This window comes from Urocampus carinirostris, chromosome 11 (assembly GCF_059441175.1).
Source record: "Urocampus carinirostris isolate Australia breed hairy pipefish chromosome 11, RoL_Ucar_1.0, whole genome shotgun sequence".
Lineage (NCBI taxonomy): Eukaryota > Metazoa > Chordata > Actinopteri > Syngnathiformes > Syngnathidae > Urocampus > Urocampus carinirostris.
The window spans coordinates 35,755,570-35,773,268 of record NC_142359.1 but is presented as its reverse complement, the minus strand read 5'-3'; the positions used below and the strand labels follow the sequence as shown (position 1 = coordinate 35,773,268).

General features: G+C 43.6%; 1 protein-coding gene across 1 annotated transcript in view; it reads right to left on the bottom strand.

The window, feature by feature from the left end:
• The window catches only part of LOC148357227 (ras-related protein Rab-39B), a 52,656-nt gene extending 43,871 nt beyond the window's left edge, over positions 1-8,785 (bottom strand). Inside the window, exons 1-2 of the mRNA XM_088347655.1 lie at positions 8,755-8,785; positions 36-219 (exon numbers count right to left, since the gene is read on the bottom strand). The gene's annotated coding sequence lies outside the window, so the exon portion shown is untranslated. The remainder of the gene's footprint in view (positions 1-35; positions 220-8,754) is intronic.
• Between the last annotated feature and the right edge of the window lie 8,914 nt (positions 8,786-17,699).

Below are 17,699 nucleotides of genomic sequence, written 5' to 3'. Positions count from 1 at the left end.
TCTGTACCAGGGAATGAGTGGGCAGAAGCACAAACCTGTCCGTGGCAGGAAAGGCCACCCTTAGTCCAGTCAAATCCTGGCAGCGGCTGGGTCTGGGGCCAGTCGTACCTCGGTGCCAGTGCGATCCGGCCGCCCTTGCAAACCAAACCTTAGCCGCCTGGGACACAATACCTTCGTTGCCGCCGGGTGGCTGAGTCGAACGGACCCCGGCGCCCGCCTCTGTATGTCAAAATACGTGCAAGATTGGTCTTAAACTTCATTAGAGGTGGTGTTGAAAAGTTCTGAAGGAGTCTTAGATTTCAATAGAAAAACCTGGGGGAACCCTGTAGCAGTTTCCCCAAAAACCTCTCACTATTCACATCAGTGTACATGATTTGGAAGTGAACTTGAAGTGCGATAACTCAGTCATTTATGAATATTTTTTCACTTGCAACCACCCAAAATGTTCAGTGGCATTAGACTTATATGTACATGTATAGGTTTTCATTTATTTATTCATTCCCCCCGCCCTTTAGGAGAGTGCATGTCATAAAAGTGTCAAAAACCAGGACGGAATCTCGGACCCAATTGCGTTTGTTTTAAAGGAATCTTTATTGGAATGAGTTGTCAGAGCTTGCTTTGGACGCCTGCGTTTGTCGGTCATCAGCCGCTTCGGACGGAATGGCAGTTCTGTGACTGGTAGGCAAAATCAGTACAGCTTAGCGGGCGTAAACGTGGGGCAGAAACAAATCAAAACAGAAGGCAGGCAGGAATAAAGCAGGAGAAGTCTTTGGTACTGGTAATCTGGCAAAACACACAGAGAGACACAAGTACGGTATGACACTCTCCTCTGGGCGCTGACAGCTTAAGAGGAGAGTGCCAACCAATCAGAGAGCTCGCTCCTGCGCGCCAAACGATTGCCCCAAGTGTCTTCATTTTGTCAATCATGACAGAACCCCCCCTCAAGGTACGGCTCCAGAAGTCCCAAACAAAAAAATTAATCCAAGGCTCGTCACAGGTAATCCAAGGATAAATCACAGGAAAACACAGGTAATCCACGGGAAAGTCACAGGTAATCCAAGGAAAAGTCACAGGTGAACACAGGCAAATCACAAGTAATTCCAAAAATACGTCACCGATAATCCCAAGGTAGTCCCCAGGCGAGTCACAGATCGTCCCCAGGCATGTCACCGACAATCCCCAGGAAAGGATAAACAATCCACTGGTCAGAACAGAAAAGTTCACAGGTAAAAGCAAAACGTAACAGTACAGTACCTCTCAGAATTCCTCTGAGTGGACGGCGACCCCATCTTCAGCATCCGAAGGGGTGGCAGGGGGTGGGTCAGAAAGGTGGACGGGTTGCGGTACCGGACCCTCGGGGACGACCACGGCGCGGCGCTGGTTGGTCCGGGTGTAGGCGGTGGCACTCCGCCACGAGAGACTGGTCCAGGATCTGCCGGTCCAGGATCTGCCGAGTGGGAACCCATGACCTCTCCTCCGTACTGTATCCTTCCCAGTCAACCGAGTACTGGAGTCCCCAACCTCTGCGTCGGGAGCGGAGCAGGCAACGTATTGTGTAGACACGCTCCCCGTCCAGCAGGGGTGGAGCCGGGGGAGGAGGCACCTCGGGTGCCAACGGGCTCTGACTGACGGGCTTGATCCGGGAAACATGGAACGTGGGGTGCACCTTTATTGACCTCGGCAGGCGGAAACGGACCGCTGCGGGGTTGATTATCTTCTCTATGGGGAACGGGCCTAGAAATCGAAGGGCCAGTTTCCTTGACTCAACCATCAGCGGAGGACAGCCAAACACTTTGGCCCACCTGGTAATTCGGACCGGGAATCCTTCTTTGAATAGCTCCGGCTGATAGCCATATACGCACTCGAAGGGGCGACATTACCGTAGAGGAGCTGACCGTGGAGTTGTGGGCGTACTCCACCCATACCAATTGCCGAGCCCAAGACAACGGTTCTCAAGAAACCATACAGCGGAGTGCTGTCTCCAGGTCCTGGTTAACTCGGTCTGACTGACCGTTGGACTGTCGGTGGAACCCCGATGAGAGGCTAACTGAGGCCCACAGCAGTTGGCAGAACTCCTTCCAAAAACCGGACGGGAACTGGGGACCCCGGTCTGAAACAATGTCCTGAGGGATGCCATGGAGGCGGAATACGTGTTGCTGAACCGCGGTTTCTTTGGCGGAGGGGAGCCTGGGTAGTGCCACGAAATGGACCATCTTGCTGAACCGGTCCACAATTGTAAGGACTGTTGTCATCCCTTCCAATTCCAGCAATCATGTCACAAAGTCCATGGCGATATGGGATCCCGGCCGGCGGGGAACCGGCAGAGGATGTAGTAGACCGGCCGGGCGTTGGTGAGAGGACTTGTTCTGGGCACATACTTGACAAGCCAGGACGTATCCTTGTATATCTTTGGCCATGGAAGGCCACCAGAAACGCAGAGACAAGAAACTGTGGGTCCAAGCTGACCACAAGTGGCAAGAAAGGCGATAATCGTGCCCCCACTGAATGAGCACTGAACGTAAGGAATCTGGGACAAATAGTCGACCCTCGGGACCGGTGCTGGTAGTGCCTCTCTGACTCGGTTTTCAATGTCCCAGGAAAAAGCCGGAACCATGCGGGATGCCGGGAGAACCTTTGCTGGGCCCTGAGGTTGCTCGTCTGGTTTCTGGAATTGCCAGGCGAGGGCGTCGGGCTTTACGTTGCGGGACCTGGGCTGGCAGGACAGGGTAAAATTGACAGGGGTAACGAACAGGAAACAACGCGACTGACATGGGTTTAGTCGTTTTGCCGATCTAATATATTCCAGATTTTTATGATTTGTCCAGACTAAGAACGGCACCGTCACCCCCTCCAGCCAGATCCGCCACTCCTCTAGCGCTAGCTTGATGGCCAACAACTCACGATCCCCCACATCGTAGTTGCGTTCGGCCGGGGATGACCGCCGGGAAAAGAAGGCGCACGGGTGCATCTTCTGGTCCTCGGTCGATCTCTGGGACAGGACAGCCCCAACTCCCACATCCGAGGCATCCACCTCAACTACGAGTTGCCGAGTGGGGTCTGGTACCTGGAGTATAGGAGCCGTTGAAAAATGGTTCTTTAAGATATTGAAGGCCTCCTTGGCCGCGGTGGACCACCGGAACGGCTCTTTAGGGCTGGTGAGGGCCGTGAGAGGGACTGCCACCGATCTGTAAATCCTGATGAACCTCCGGTAAAAGTTGGCGAACCCTAGCAATTGTTGGAGCTTTTCTCGAGAATCCGGGATAGGGTGGTCCTTAATGGGGGTCGAAATTTTTTTTTTTGAAATATTGGGCTCTGACCCCCCGCATATGTTCTTATATCGATAAAAACACACTGTGTGCAATTTTGAACAATTTGGATAATATTTAGAGGTAGCTCAACGACTTTGAAATTTCCCAAAATGATAAAATTTTGGCAATTTTCGAGAAAAAACGGAAATCTTAACCCTATGTGTACGGCGTTTTAGAACATCCAATTTCAGTCCATTGCTTATAATTGTAACACAAGAAAAGTTACAAGTAACTTTGTACACTAGGTCTGATATAATGTGCGAAAAATCCTTATTTTTCATACCAAAATTTCAGAGGCCTTGAGCGACCTCTAAATATCCTTTGATTTTGATGAAACTTTGCCTAATTACGTTTTGTATATATTGGAACATATTCAAGGGGTCAGAACATGAAATTTTAAAAGTCGAAAAATAAGGACCACCCTAATCCGGGACAGGCCAAGAGGTAACTGCCGATACCTTGGCAGAGTCCATCTGAAGACTCCCCTTGGACACAATGTAGCCCAGGAACGACACTTTCTCGGCATGAAACAAGCATTTTTCTGCCTTCACAAATAGAGAGTTCTCCAGGAGACGTCGGAGAACGAGCTGGAAATGTTTTTGGTGCTCCTCGAGGGACTTTGAAAAAAATCTGAATATCATCCAGGTACACAAATACGAAGCGATTAAGCACATCTCGTAATACGTCATAAATTAATGATTGGACAACAGTGGGGGCATTGGTCAATGGCATTACCAGATACTCGTGGTGGCCGGTGGGTGTGTTGAACGCCGTCTTCCATTCATCTCCCTCCCGGATTCGGACCAAATGGTAGGCATTTCGCAGGTCTAGCTTGGTGAAGATTGTGGCCCCCTGTTGTAATTCAAAAGCAGAGGCGAGCAGAGGCAAAGGGTAACGATTCTTAACCGTAATGTCATTGAGCCCTCGATAGTCTATGCAGGGCCGGAGTGACCCGTCTTTCTTTCCGACAAAGAAGAACCCCGCCCCCGCTGGTGAAGAGGAGGGCTGAATAATGCCGGCTGCCAGAGCATCAGAAATGTACTCCTCCGTTGCCTCTCTCTCTCGGGAACTGACAGGAAGTATCGACCCAGTACGCCAGTCAAAGTGGGGGTTGTGTTGGACCAACCATCGATGGCCCAGAACGAGAGGTTGGTCCGGGCTGACGAATAACCAGAATCAAACACTTGAGTCATTTCTTGGGCCAGGAGATAGGTGATTTATTACGAAGGCCACTTTCGCCGCTGCGGTCGCGAAGTTGCGGGGCTGGAGGTCGAAAATCAGACGGCAGTTTACTAAGAAGGGGTGGATCTGGGCGGGATCCCCACAGAAATTCTCCGGCGCGCCCACTCGCGGCTCAGCGAACCCGGCGCCGAGCTGCTCTGGAAGGGGCGGAGCCGGATTTCGCCGCCGTCTACTCGGGGAAGTATTGCCAGGGTTCGGCACCGATGACGTCGTTCGTTCTGACAACATGTCGGATAAACTCGCCCAACGCTGCTGTTGTTGCTCGAACAAGTGCTGGTGTTGTTGCACTTGTTGAACCAGGGTGGTGACGTCATTGGCAATTTGCTGTACTGCACCTTCGGTCAGGAGTAGGCGCGGTAACGCGGATGGCTGATCGGCATTTCCACGTTCTCCGGTGGGGAGAGAAACATTTGCGGAATCCATTCTCTGGTCAGACCGTTCTGTCAACAACCAGGACAGAATTTCGGACCCAATTGCGTTTGTTTTAAAGGAATCTTTATTGGAATGAGTTGTCCGAGCTTGCTTTGGACGCCGGCGTTTGTCGGTCATCAGCCGCTTCGGACGGAATGGCAGTTCTGTGACTGGTAGGCAGAATCGGTACAGCTTAGCGGGCAGGTCGATGGCCAGGGCAGGAGAGCAGGTCGTAAACGTGGGGCAGAAACATATCAAAACGGAAGGCAGGCAGGAATCAAGCAGGGGAAGTCTTTGGTACTGGTAATCTGGCGAAACACACAGAGAGACACTAGTACGGTCTGACACTCTCCTCTGGGAGCTGACAGCTTAAGAGGAGAGTGCCAGCCAATCAGAGAGCATGCTCCTGCGCGCCAAACGATTGCCCCAGGTGCCTTCATTTTGTCAATCATGACAAAAAGTGCCCAAAAAAATGACTAACTAAACTATAAAAATCCATAGAATTTTAGAGGTGATTATTTCATAATGCCTGAAGTGGTGACAAAATTATTTTCAATACATGCCATTTTTTTGACAATAGCAATTTCCCCCAAAAACTTTAATATTGCCTGCAAACCACTATTATTTGTGCTTTGGTGACAAAAATATTTCCTTCGCATAGAATTGACTCCAGTGCACTAAAGAAAAAAAATTCTAAATCACAAGAAATGTATTGAAATACACCAAATTTGTTACGTCAAAGATTATGAATGAATGTCGATATATGCAAATGATGTACATAGCATGTTTGGTGTATAGTATGTGGTTGACTCACAAATGCAATAACGTATAAATGACAGCGCATTGTCATTTTGAACATCTGCATGTTCTCACAACCTGGGAAAAATTTGAGCTCACAAGTGTTTTCAAGGTTTTTCTTTTTAATTAAGAATACAAAAAGCATGAATGTGTACATGCAGGCCAGGTGGATTTAATATAAATTTTTAAAATAGGGTCAAACAGAGTTCCCGGACACAACCGAATGTTTGATCTTACATTACACAGTCCAGCGTTTTTCCGAATTGCTCAGTCCACAATTTAGTAGATTTGGGAGTCCACAATTGAAAGGATTTGGGAGTACAAAAGAAACAAACCTCCATCTTTGTCACATTAGTGTTTCACATGTTACTTTCAAAAGGTAATTAGGTGTAGTTACTCTGCTACGGTCTGACATACCTTCTACCACCAGAGGGCCCCAACTTTCGTCGGAAATGGCCACAGATGTGTCCAATTATCACACACCTGTTTACAATTATCCCGAACTCTTTAAAAAGGACATTTTTTGAATAAGATTCTTGGTCGGGTCATTTTGAGTTCTTCTGTCATCCTCCTTGTGTCATTTCATTCCACCACTGTGCCAGGTTTGTTTGTGTCTTCGTTATTTTGCTCATTGCAGTTTTTATTTCCAGTTTCAGTTGTTATTTCTAGTTTGAACTTTGTTATGTTTGAATTTTTGTTTCTTGTTTGGATATTTTGTTAGTTTATTTGTGCCCAAATCTTTGTTTGCTACTTTGGTACTGGTTTGTGATTAAAAACAATCCCTTGTTTTGAGCACCTCTGTCTGCTGTTCCTGCCTCCCCCACATGGGTCCATCTACCTCAAAACCTTAACATACTCACTACTTCTTCTGTAGAGTTACTGAATCACGCGATTGTAAAAGTAATTAGTTAACAGGGAAAGAACGATGCCTGTTGCGTTAAAAAGTTTCTGTATGTCAAAAAATTTGAAATTTGCTGAGCAGTATTCAACATCAAAGAACAGACAGGTAGTTGTGTTTTAGAGCCTTATCATTCATATTTCTTTTCACCAGCAACAGATTTATCCTACACTTGAGGTGTAACAAAATAGACCAGTAAAAATATGATAAACTAACAATCGGAAGTAGACCAAAGTGATTTGACTAAATTACATCTAATTCATACTGCCATGATACAACTAGTCATAATCTCTAGTCAGACAACTGCTCAAGTACACATACGCTACTGTACTTCAAGTATTTTCACGCAACAAAAGCATTCTTGCTGGCTCACTGAAGAGTTACTTTATGCTTGGCACTGCAGTTTTTTTTTGTCAGGATGAAAGTTGTGAGAATAAGAAAACGCCCGTTTCAAGTACAGTTCAAACACCAACAGGAACCCCCCAAAGATGAAGAAAGAGGAGTTTAGTCAACCGCGTAGAAGAAATGCACATACTGTACCTGCACATACAACATAAGCTTGACAGAGGCTTCAAGGATGACACAAGCCAGAAGATGGCGTCAGTGGGCACATGTTAAGATTTCTTCACAGCACCATTAACTTACTAATAAAGTATATGTGCTGCTCATTTTGAAAATGAGGAAGTTTGTTACAGAGAAAAAAAAAGTACTGTATAGCTTGACTTACTCTTTGCTTGTTAATACTATCACCAATTATTGTGTGAGGCTGAGGTATACGGCAAATCAACATCCTTGGTCTCACTGTTGTCCTCGTCCATACGGAAAGAGTATTGCATGCCTCATACTGAATCTGCACAGTAATGGGTTCTGTACTACTCTGTATTAATGATATTCATAATGTAATGTGAAAACGCTGTGATTTTAAAAAATGAAAATCTAAAAATTGTTAGTTTAATGAGAAAGAACTTTAACACTGAATAAAAATGACCATTTATTTTCTCAATTGTATATTCCCATGATTATTGGTGAGACTGTGTGTCAGCTGCCTCCATCGACTGCACCTCACCAACAAGATTCATTATCCCTTCTCAGCTGGTGAAGCTCTAAATATATGTCGATGGACAACTGATCCCTGCCACTCTAAATCGCCAAACACACTGATGATTTCCAACGATTATCCTCTAATAATTGACAACATTGGTAGATAGATACCGTCTTTGCAAATGTCTCATCTCATTAGCGGCACCGCTTATCCTGAGTAGGGTCGCGGGGGTGCTGGAGCCCATCCCAGCAATCATCGGGCAGTGGGCAGAGGACACCCTGAACAGGTTGCCAGCCGATCGCAGGGCACATGGGGACAGACAACTCGCTCGCTCAGTCACACCTAGGGACAATTTGGACCGGCCAATTCACCTGATATTCATGTTTTTGGAAGGAAACCGGAGTGCCCGGAGGAAACCCACGCAAGCACCGGGTGAACATACAAACTCCGCACAGGAAGTCTGGAGCTGGATTTGAACCCACACAGGAGGTTCCCATGACATGAATTGTGCCGCACTTGCGCTAACCACTGCGCTGCCGTGCTGCCCTCTTTGCAGATGTGCTTTTTAATAATTTTAATTTAGTTTAGAACGGTGATTCCTAACTGGTCCGACTTCAGGACTCACAATCCCACCATCATTACAAGCAGAGACCAAAACAAAACAAAAAAATAATCCCATCAAATCTATTTGTAAAGCAATTTTTATGCAATGAATTGTCACTCAAAGTGCTGTATAAACACATTCGTGTACAATAAGACAAATTACCCTCCTTTATCCCCAATTATTTTCCTCATCGATTCGTTGTGTGGTGCGATTTATGAGCCACTAACTAAGCACATTAAATCAGTGCAAATAAGTGCAATTTTTAATGAAGCTGTAGGCTTGTAGTACCACTATCTTCAGTTAGAAAGCGTTATGAGACCGTGCCTATAAAAGTAAACATTTTCAAGGGAACCTAATAGGAAACAGGTAGAACTTTAAGAGTGCCTCATAAAAGTACAGTATAAGACATTTAAAAAAACTAAAACTAAGGAGAGTAAAAGTTGAAGCTTACCTTTTTTCCCCGCAGTTGAACTCCCGCCAAGAGTAAGGAAATGTCACTTCCTGTAAATGGCTTTTATGGAATTGTAGTCTTTCGTTAGGGGCAACTGAGCAATATTCTAACAGGGTGGAAAATTACTACTGGCATAATTTGAAGAAAATAGCAAGTAGAAATATAAACTCGGAAAATTTAATGGCATAGGAAATTTGATTTGGTGTAGTTTATCAAATTATTAAAGATTTTTTTTTATATAATTTAATGTCCTTGAGGAAGTTGATTACGTTGCACTACTGACAACAATTGAGCATGTGTGATACCAAAACGTTATATATCACAGGTGTCAACCAGGCGGCCCGCGGGCCAGATCAGGCCCACTAAGGGATTGAATCCAGCCCGCGAGACAACAGTCAGAGAAGCGCAAGAGAAAAACAAACTGCAGGTTGAAATATGTCAACTTGATGTTGTCGGTTCAGGGGTGTCCCCTGCCCACTGCCCGATGATTGCTGGGATGGGCTCCAGGACCCCCGCGACCCTACTGAGGATAAGCGGTGCAGCTAATGAGATGAGATGAGATACACTTAGTAGCTTTTAGACATAAATCAGGGTAATCAAAAAATGCAGACATTTAATATTGCTACAGAGTATGGAAAATGAATTCTTACTGTCCTTAAGGTCATTTTGATGTTTCAACTCACATAGTGTGTTCATGAGAAGGGAAGAAAAGTAGTGGCCTCCTGGGAAAAGGCAAAAATAGACACGACCTAAGTATGCGCCAAAAAGTCAAAACGTCTCAGTAAAATATTTGCACACCAGAAACCTTGAAATCACTTTTTGTCATCATCCCAAATGTTCCAGTCGGAATATCACACCTTGCAATCATCCTCAGTTGATCCTTCTTGCGTTTCTGTTTCCTCCGAAAGACACACACAAAGGCACAATCGCACAGCTGGCTTTTGTCAGCTGCACAGCTTTCTTTTTTTGCTGAAGTGTGTTCCCACAAGTAGGGGAGCAAATGCACTTTGGGGCTTTTATTGGGCTGACCTTTGACTTGGAGCATTCCTGCCGACAATGAGAAAGTAGACTTTGCATATATAGTGCCGTGAAAAAGTATTTACCCTCTCCTGATGCTAGAAAACCCTCCAATATGGCAGATTAGAAACAATTTTGCAGAGAAGAGTGGGCTAAAATCCCTCCACAGCGTTGTGAAAGATTTATTACCAATTACCGAAAACATCTGATTTCTGTTATCGCTGCCAAAAGTGGCCCAATTCGCTTTTATGTTCAGGAGGCCATTATTTTTTCACATAGGGCCAGATAGGTTTTAATTTTTTTTGTGCCTTAATAAATGGAATCAGCATTTCCAAACAGCATTTTGTATTTCCTTTGGTTATCTCTGCGTGATATTAAAATTGGTTTGGTGATCTGAAAACTTTTGGAGTGATAAATACACAAAAAACACAGACATCCGGAAGGGGGCAACTACTTTTTCACGGCACTGTAGTGGAGAAGTGGCAGTAAAAGAGACCGGATTTCAGGAGTTGGTATCATTAAAGGTGAGGTGTGTAGTTTGAGGTGAGCTCAAAAAGTTGAAAGTTAAATATTTTCTCTATAAGTATGTTAACAATGCCCAACTGAGTTCAAAGCGCTCTTAAGCTTTATTGCACTGCGGTTGTCTGATTTCATCTTACTTTTAGCAAAGCTGTTTGGGATGTCCGACACATTAGGTAGAAAGAAGGGGCTCCGGGGGCTTGAAGAGTGACTTTTGCTCGATTTTTTGTTAGTTTAGTATAAAAACGATAAAAGTAAGTAAAGGCCTCTTTCAAATAAAACCCAAACGCCAACCCAAACCCACCTCCAAAAAACAAAAAACAATTAAATATTTTATCTGATCAGTCTAAGAAATGCACGTTCTTGCTCGGCCATAATGGACGAGCTGACTGTGGCTGCAATGATGACAGAAGCCAGGAGATGGCGACCGCGGGTAAAAAAGTTACAAATTCCGTACAGCTTCCTTAAAAAAAAAAAGACCACAATGATTATGCCAATGTTGTCCATTTTTGTTTGTTGGTTTGGTTGTTTGGTTTTTCCTCCAAATGCAAAACGGAGATTAAAATGTTTTTAAAACTCAAATTTCAACAGAACCCCAAACGACAAATTCGCTTGAAGCTACTGCTGCTAACATGCGCTACGGTGCTGAATATTTTCCCCAAATGTTTTAACGAATGCACCTTTCCTCTTTTCACAAGACTAAGGCCTTGGCCCAAATAGTGAACATTAGAGGAGCTCTCCATTGAATAACACCAAAAAAAACAAATCACAGTTGAAACTTATGTTTTTCTTTCACATTCATTAATCTTCACCTCCAAAAGAGTTTTGCGCTACTCTATGTATTATTCTCTTGGAGCCTGTCTGCCATTTTGGGGTCAAAAGTCCCAAGTTGGGGTCATGTATGCAGTGCAAGGTGCGTCAGCGAGCCAGACACATTCCAGCAGTGACGTGCCGTCAGTGTAGGCAAGTGAGGCTGTGCCCCACCAGTCATCATGGAAATATAGAGTTTAAATATATAGAGGGTGTTCCAAAAGTCACTGACAGATTTGAAGTCCCCATATCTCTTTAACTATGGATGGTAATAAAATAAAAGTTATGCCATTTTCAAGGTTATTACCATAAGATTTATATTCAGCAATGCACGGCGGCGCAGTGGTTAGCGCTTGTGCGGCACAGTTCATGTCATGGGAACCTGTCGTGGGTTCAAATCCCGCTCCAGACTTCCTGTGCGGAGTTTGTATGTTCTCCCCGTGCTTGCGTGGGTTTCCTCCGGGCACTCCGGTTTCCTCCCACGTTCCAAAAACATGCAATTCAGGTGAATTGGCCGGTCCAAATTGTCCCTAGGTGTGAATGAGCGAATGAGTTGTCTGTCCCTGTGTGCCCTGCGATTGGCTGGCAACCAGTTCAGGGTGTCCCCTGCCCACTGCCCGGAGTTGGCTGGGATGGGCTCCAGCCCCCCGCGACCCTAATGAGAATAAGCGGTACCGCTAATGAGATGAGATGAGATTTTTTAATGTTTTTTAAGCGCCAATAATGACATTTATTCAAAAAGAAAAGGCTCTTTATGTGCTTTAATTTGCAGAAACTGAATCATAGACTGTTGTTCAATGTACATTTTGCAAAAAAATAAAAATAAAATTCAAAATAGATTTCTGACAGAATAGGGCGCCACCACACTGAAGCCCCAGGGTCAAACAGTTTCTGAGCACAATACTGTGTAATGGATGGGATGGTCTGGGCAAAATGATCACGATTTCTTGTCCTGGCCACCCAGATATCAAGATCTCACACCGTGCAATCTATTTTTGTGGGGATTTCCAAAAGGATTGGTCGACGTGCCCCCTATTCCAAGAGACGTGGATGAGCTGAAGGCACAAATAACAGAAGCGAATCCATCCATTGATAATGCAATGGTGGCATGCGTTTGGCAGTAATTTGACTATCGGCTTGATGTGTGTTGCGTTTTTGAAAATTCCATGTAAAAATTGAGATTACATGCTTCCTGTATTTACCACTAATGCTCTGTTATCTTTAATAGTTCCCAAGATATTCAATGCCAAAATGTGCCCAAGACTTTTGGAACACCCTGTAGTAAACTGTTATATTTATTCAGTATTAAATTTCTTTCTCATTTAACGTCACTCTTTTTCTATTTTCTTTTTCAAAATTCCTGGATTTTTATATAGGTTTATGAATATTGATAATATAATTAGTTTGTAAGATATTACTATGCTGAGAGCCAACAGATGCAGAGTGAGGCGTGAAATTCTCTTGCCTTATAGCATGGGCAATAGTGAGACCAAGGATTTTACAATAGAATTAAGGATAATTTTAGCAGGTTAAGAGAAAGTCAAGCCATACAGTATTTTGTTTTCTCCTAGCATGGACTTTTTTTCATTAATACCTTTCTACTGATCACAGTTCACGGGTCTCTTAACCGCATGGGTCTTAGGTCAACAATGAGGACGCAACTCTGGACAACCTTCTCCACTGTGGCCTGTTTTTGGGTCATGGCAAAGTTGGCACCAGTCCATTCCTTAACGGCCCAGTTCTTTTTCTGTCTTCCTCTCCTCCTTCCCCTTTGGACTGTGTCCTGGAGAATTGTCAAACCTGATCTTGTGGCTTGACCATACCACTGAAGTTTCCGTCTGCGCACAGTTGACAACAGTTCCTTATAGGGTCCAGGTGCCCTCTAATGGTGTTGCGCACTTTTTCGTTTTTCTCATGGGCTGAGTAGCTTTTGCTTTGAAGTTTTTTGTAGCATCACATCGCCAAGGCCTAGATTTTCTTTTCCAGTTTAACAGTGAGAGTCCCTGTCTCGCAAGTGTAGAAGAACTAGCACTTGCATTAATCCGATCTTTGATTTCACTGCTATGTTCTTGCTTTCATTAAAACGGGGCAGTGCACAGACTTTATAAGTCAAAGTAAGACAATATTTTTTTTTTTCTATTCTACAGTTTATATGTTGCTTTCTTGCTCTGCCACCCTGTCACAGTTTGGCACCTGCAATCCCTATCCTTGTCCAAGGGAAGGCAGCCCTATGCCATTTTCTAGTCCCCCCTCACAATTCCAGGCGTGCCCAATCAGGCAAACACTTCTACCATAAATACTCCGGGCTCCCACCTCACGTTGCTGAACTTTTTTGATTCCCGCTCAAACATTTACTTCCGTAGACGAACAGTTTGTCCTCCCAAGACTTTCTTAATCCAGTTTCCTCCTGGTTTCAAGAACATCCACTTCAAGACCTGCCACTCCAACTTTCTACTTAAAGGTATTCCCAAGTATCCTTTCTAAAATTCTTGCCACCCCAACATCTTTTCTGAAGTCTTCCTCTCAAGTTTTCCAGCCTTGTCCTAAGACCTGCACCTCCAACCGTATTTTCAAAGGTATTCCCAAGCAATGTTCCCTCTAAGCTGCGCTTGTGCGCAATCGCGCACCGCCTGCACATTCTCATCGCACAAGAAAATTTAGCCAGCGCACAAAAATCAGTGCTCGAAATTGCTGATTAAGAAGCGAATTAAGTCAAAGTTACAGTGCATGAAGGTAAAAATACATGGGTTCCCCTGACGCTGTTTTCTAAATGCGGTATTTTGAAGTCAATGTTGAACAAATTTGAAAAGTATAGTCAGTAGAGTTTTTCGAGAACCGGCTTCTTCGGCTCGGCTCACTAAAGAGAACCGGCTCTTTTGGGTCCCAAGCGGCTCTTCAGGTTGTTTTTGCTTCTTTTATCCCTACACGACCAAATATAATGTAAAATTGTACACAAAATGACTTAAAGGAAGCGGGTAAATAGAACAAAAAATAAAAAAATACCAAAATGAAAAAGTAGTGAAAAGCTGAGAAAAAAGAAACAAAAGGAAGAGAAAAAAGAAAGAAAATTTCAGAAAAAAAGACAGAAAAAAAGAAAAGAAAGAAACAAAGGAAAAAAAGTAAATAGAGAACAATAAGAAAAAAGTAACAGCTAGGAAAAAAATAAACACAATGAGATTTTTAAAGGAATTAAAAAAAAATAGAAAAGAAAACAGGGAAAAAGAAGAAAAAGTTTGTGTTGCATTCAAATAATTTCCAATTATACCAAGTCAGTCTTGTTGACAACATTGTACTTCCACTAAAAAAATGTGATTAAATAAAGTTCTGTATCTTGCAACCGACTAAATAAGCCCCCAAAAATGTTAGTCAAGACAAGTCAAGTCATTTTTATTTGTATAGCCTTTAATCAGTCTCAAAGGGCTGCACAGGTTATTGCACAGAATATTATTTCATACTATTATTACACCATCCCCTGATCTGAAACCAACATGCTCAAAAGATACCAGAAAAAAAAAATGAAAATCTTGTGAAAGAATTGTTGTAAAAACAAATGACATTTGTAGGCAGTAAAACCTTTGCAATAATACATTAGTCAATTCATTCAAAAGTGAAATTTTTTTTTGCATTGCCGGAAACTCAGCAAAATGTAACTTGACGTCAAGTTTTGGACATGTTAGATAATGATTTAGTTGCCACACTTGGGATTGCCGTTGCTCACTGTTGTTTCAAGCGTTGCTCACTGACTTTGTGTGAACGCTCAGACCCGTCGAAAATTAGAGGGAACATTGTTCCCAAGTCACCTTTTCAAGATTCTTACTTGACTTGACTTAAATAAACACAGCTTTTTGGGGTTTGATCAACTCCCCGTTTTAACATCTCCTTTTGTCCTGCATTTGGTGCTGTCGGACATCTCGTAACACAACCAAATGAATAAGAATGTAGGTTCATTTATTTATCTGACTGTACCTCACCAGAGACAAACCTAATTGGACGTCACTACATTCCAAATGCAAAACAAATGACAATATGAATTAGGAGGTCAAGAGTACTTCATGACATGTGTGCAGCATCTTTATTTTCATTAGAGTGAAAGCAGTTTGCTTGTTTTTTATTTGACGGTGCCCCACTGGAAAAGTCTCCATGTGATGGGGGAGCGCAGCTAAGCTGATGATGTTGAATGTTTTCATTGGCTGGATCCAAAACTAAAATGTGGAAGAGCAGCTCGATTCCACACTTGTCACCCGAGATTGTTTTTTTACGCTAAACTTTCCGCTTCCATTTTTCATCAGGCGATTTTCCATACTCAGAGTTACAAGTTTCATTTTAATCCAACCGATATTTGAGGGAATACAATATAAAATGGACTCATTCAGTACCATAGTCTCATCTCATCTCATCTCATCAGCCGTACCGCTTATCCTCAATGGGGTCGCGGGGGGGCTGGAGCCCATCCCAGCCATCTCCGGGCAGTGGGCAGGGGACACCCTGAACTGGTTGCCAACCAATCGCAGGGCACACAGGGACAGACAACTCATTCGCTCATTCACACCTAGGGACAATTTGGACCGGCCAATTAACCTGACATGCATGTTTTTGGAATGTGGGAGGAAACCGGAGTGCCCGGAGGAAACCCACGCAAGCACGGGGAGAACATACAAACTCCGCACAGGAAGTCTGGAGCTGGATTTGAACCCACGACAGGTTCCCATGACATGAACTGTGCCGCACAAGCGCTAACCACTGCGCCGCCGTGCTGCCCCAGTACCATAGTATACCTGCCAAAAGTACTTCTTTACAAGTTAGAGTACTACACTACCCCTTTAAAACATATACTGTACGAATCGATTAAAAAAAATCTACTGCTTTTTTAAATATCAACAAAATCATTTTCGGCTGCTTTATCTTGGAGCAAGACTTTAGTGCTGTGAAAAAGTATTTGTCCCTTTCCTGATTTCATTTTTTTTTTCACATTTATCACTAACACAGGTTTCATATCATCAAACCAATTTTCGAGGGTTTTCTAGCATGAACTGCCTGTTTAGGGTCACACCACAGCATTTCAATTGGATTTAAATCTGGACTTTGACTCTTGGTCAATTCAGAACTTTCATTTTCTTTATTTTAGCCATTCAGAGGAGGACTTGCTGCTGCATTTCGGATCGTTGTCCTGCTTACGTTTCAGGAGCGCTTGAGGTTGAGGGCACAAATTAATGACACGTTCTCCTTCAGGATCTTCTGGTAGACACCAACATTCATTATTTTGTCAACCACAGCAAGTTGTCCTGGTCCTGAGGCAGAAAAGCAGCCCCAGACCATCACATCACCACCACCATGCTTTACTGTTGGCATCATGCTCTTTTTGTCAAGTCAAGTCATTTTTATTTGTATAGCCCTAAATCACGAAGAGTCTCAAAGGGCTTCACAGATTATTACACTATATTACACAGACTATTTTTCAGCCGACGAGAAGAGTAGGTTATTCATATGCTATGGAGTAGAAGTGAGTTTTAAGCTTAGATTTAAACATTGTCAAATGCGGTTTCATTTTTACACCAGGTGTAATTGGCTGCACACCTTTCAAAAGGTTCCATTTTTGACTAGTTCAGATAATGTTTCTCCAAAAGTCTTGGGGATAGATAAAACGCTTTTTGTCAAATGTGAGACCACACTTTGTGTACTTTTGTGACGGCAGTGCTTTTCGCCTGGGAACCCTTCCATGGATGCCATTTTTGGCCTGTGTCTATCTTATAGTGAAGTCATGAACACTGACCTTAACTGGGTTGCTTTGCTGCCTCAGGACCATGACAACTTGCTGCGTTTCACAGAACAATAAATTCTGGTGTTCACCAGAAGATCCTGTAGGAAAAACATCCGACCATTGGTTCGTGCCCTCAAACCAAGTGCCTTTGGATCATGCAGCAGGACAACAATCCGAAACACACCAGCAAGTCCACCTCTGAATGCCTCCAATAAATCAAAATGAGGGTTGTTTAGAGGCCAAGTTAGTCCAGATTTAAGTCCAATTGAGATGCTGTGTGTGTGGCCCTAAATTGACAATTCATGCTAGGAAACCCTCCAAAATGTCAAATTTAAAACAATTTGGTGGAGGAGTGGGACAAAATTTCTTCATAGTATTGTGAAAGACTCATTTGCAAATATCGTAACCGCTTGATTTTTGTTATTACAGTGAAAGTTAGACCAGCAATGTGAAACATACATCCCGCAACATCGATCCAATCGGTTGGATACTTCAATCTGGCTCACCGTGGATTTCTGAGTGGGTCTGCTTATGTAAAAGACAATATTGTCCCGGTATTTTCTCAGCTTCAGTAGGCCCAACCTAGTAATTCGATCTGATGTTATTGCCTGTTAACCGCTAAAACTCTTTTTTTTTAATTGTAATTTTAGCTCCCACTTGAGGTTTTGTGGGGAATTGGTTCAGGTGTAAAAGTAGCATTTGGATAAGGTTCAAATGTAGGCTGAACGATAAAGCAAAGTCCTGAAAAAAAAACCTAAGTATTTGGCATTAACATTTTTTACTGACCCAGCCCACCTGAGAAAATAGTATGAATCCAGCCCCCGAGCCTCCTTAACGTGCC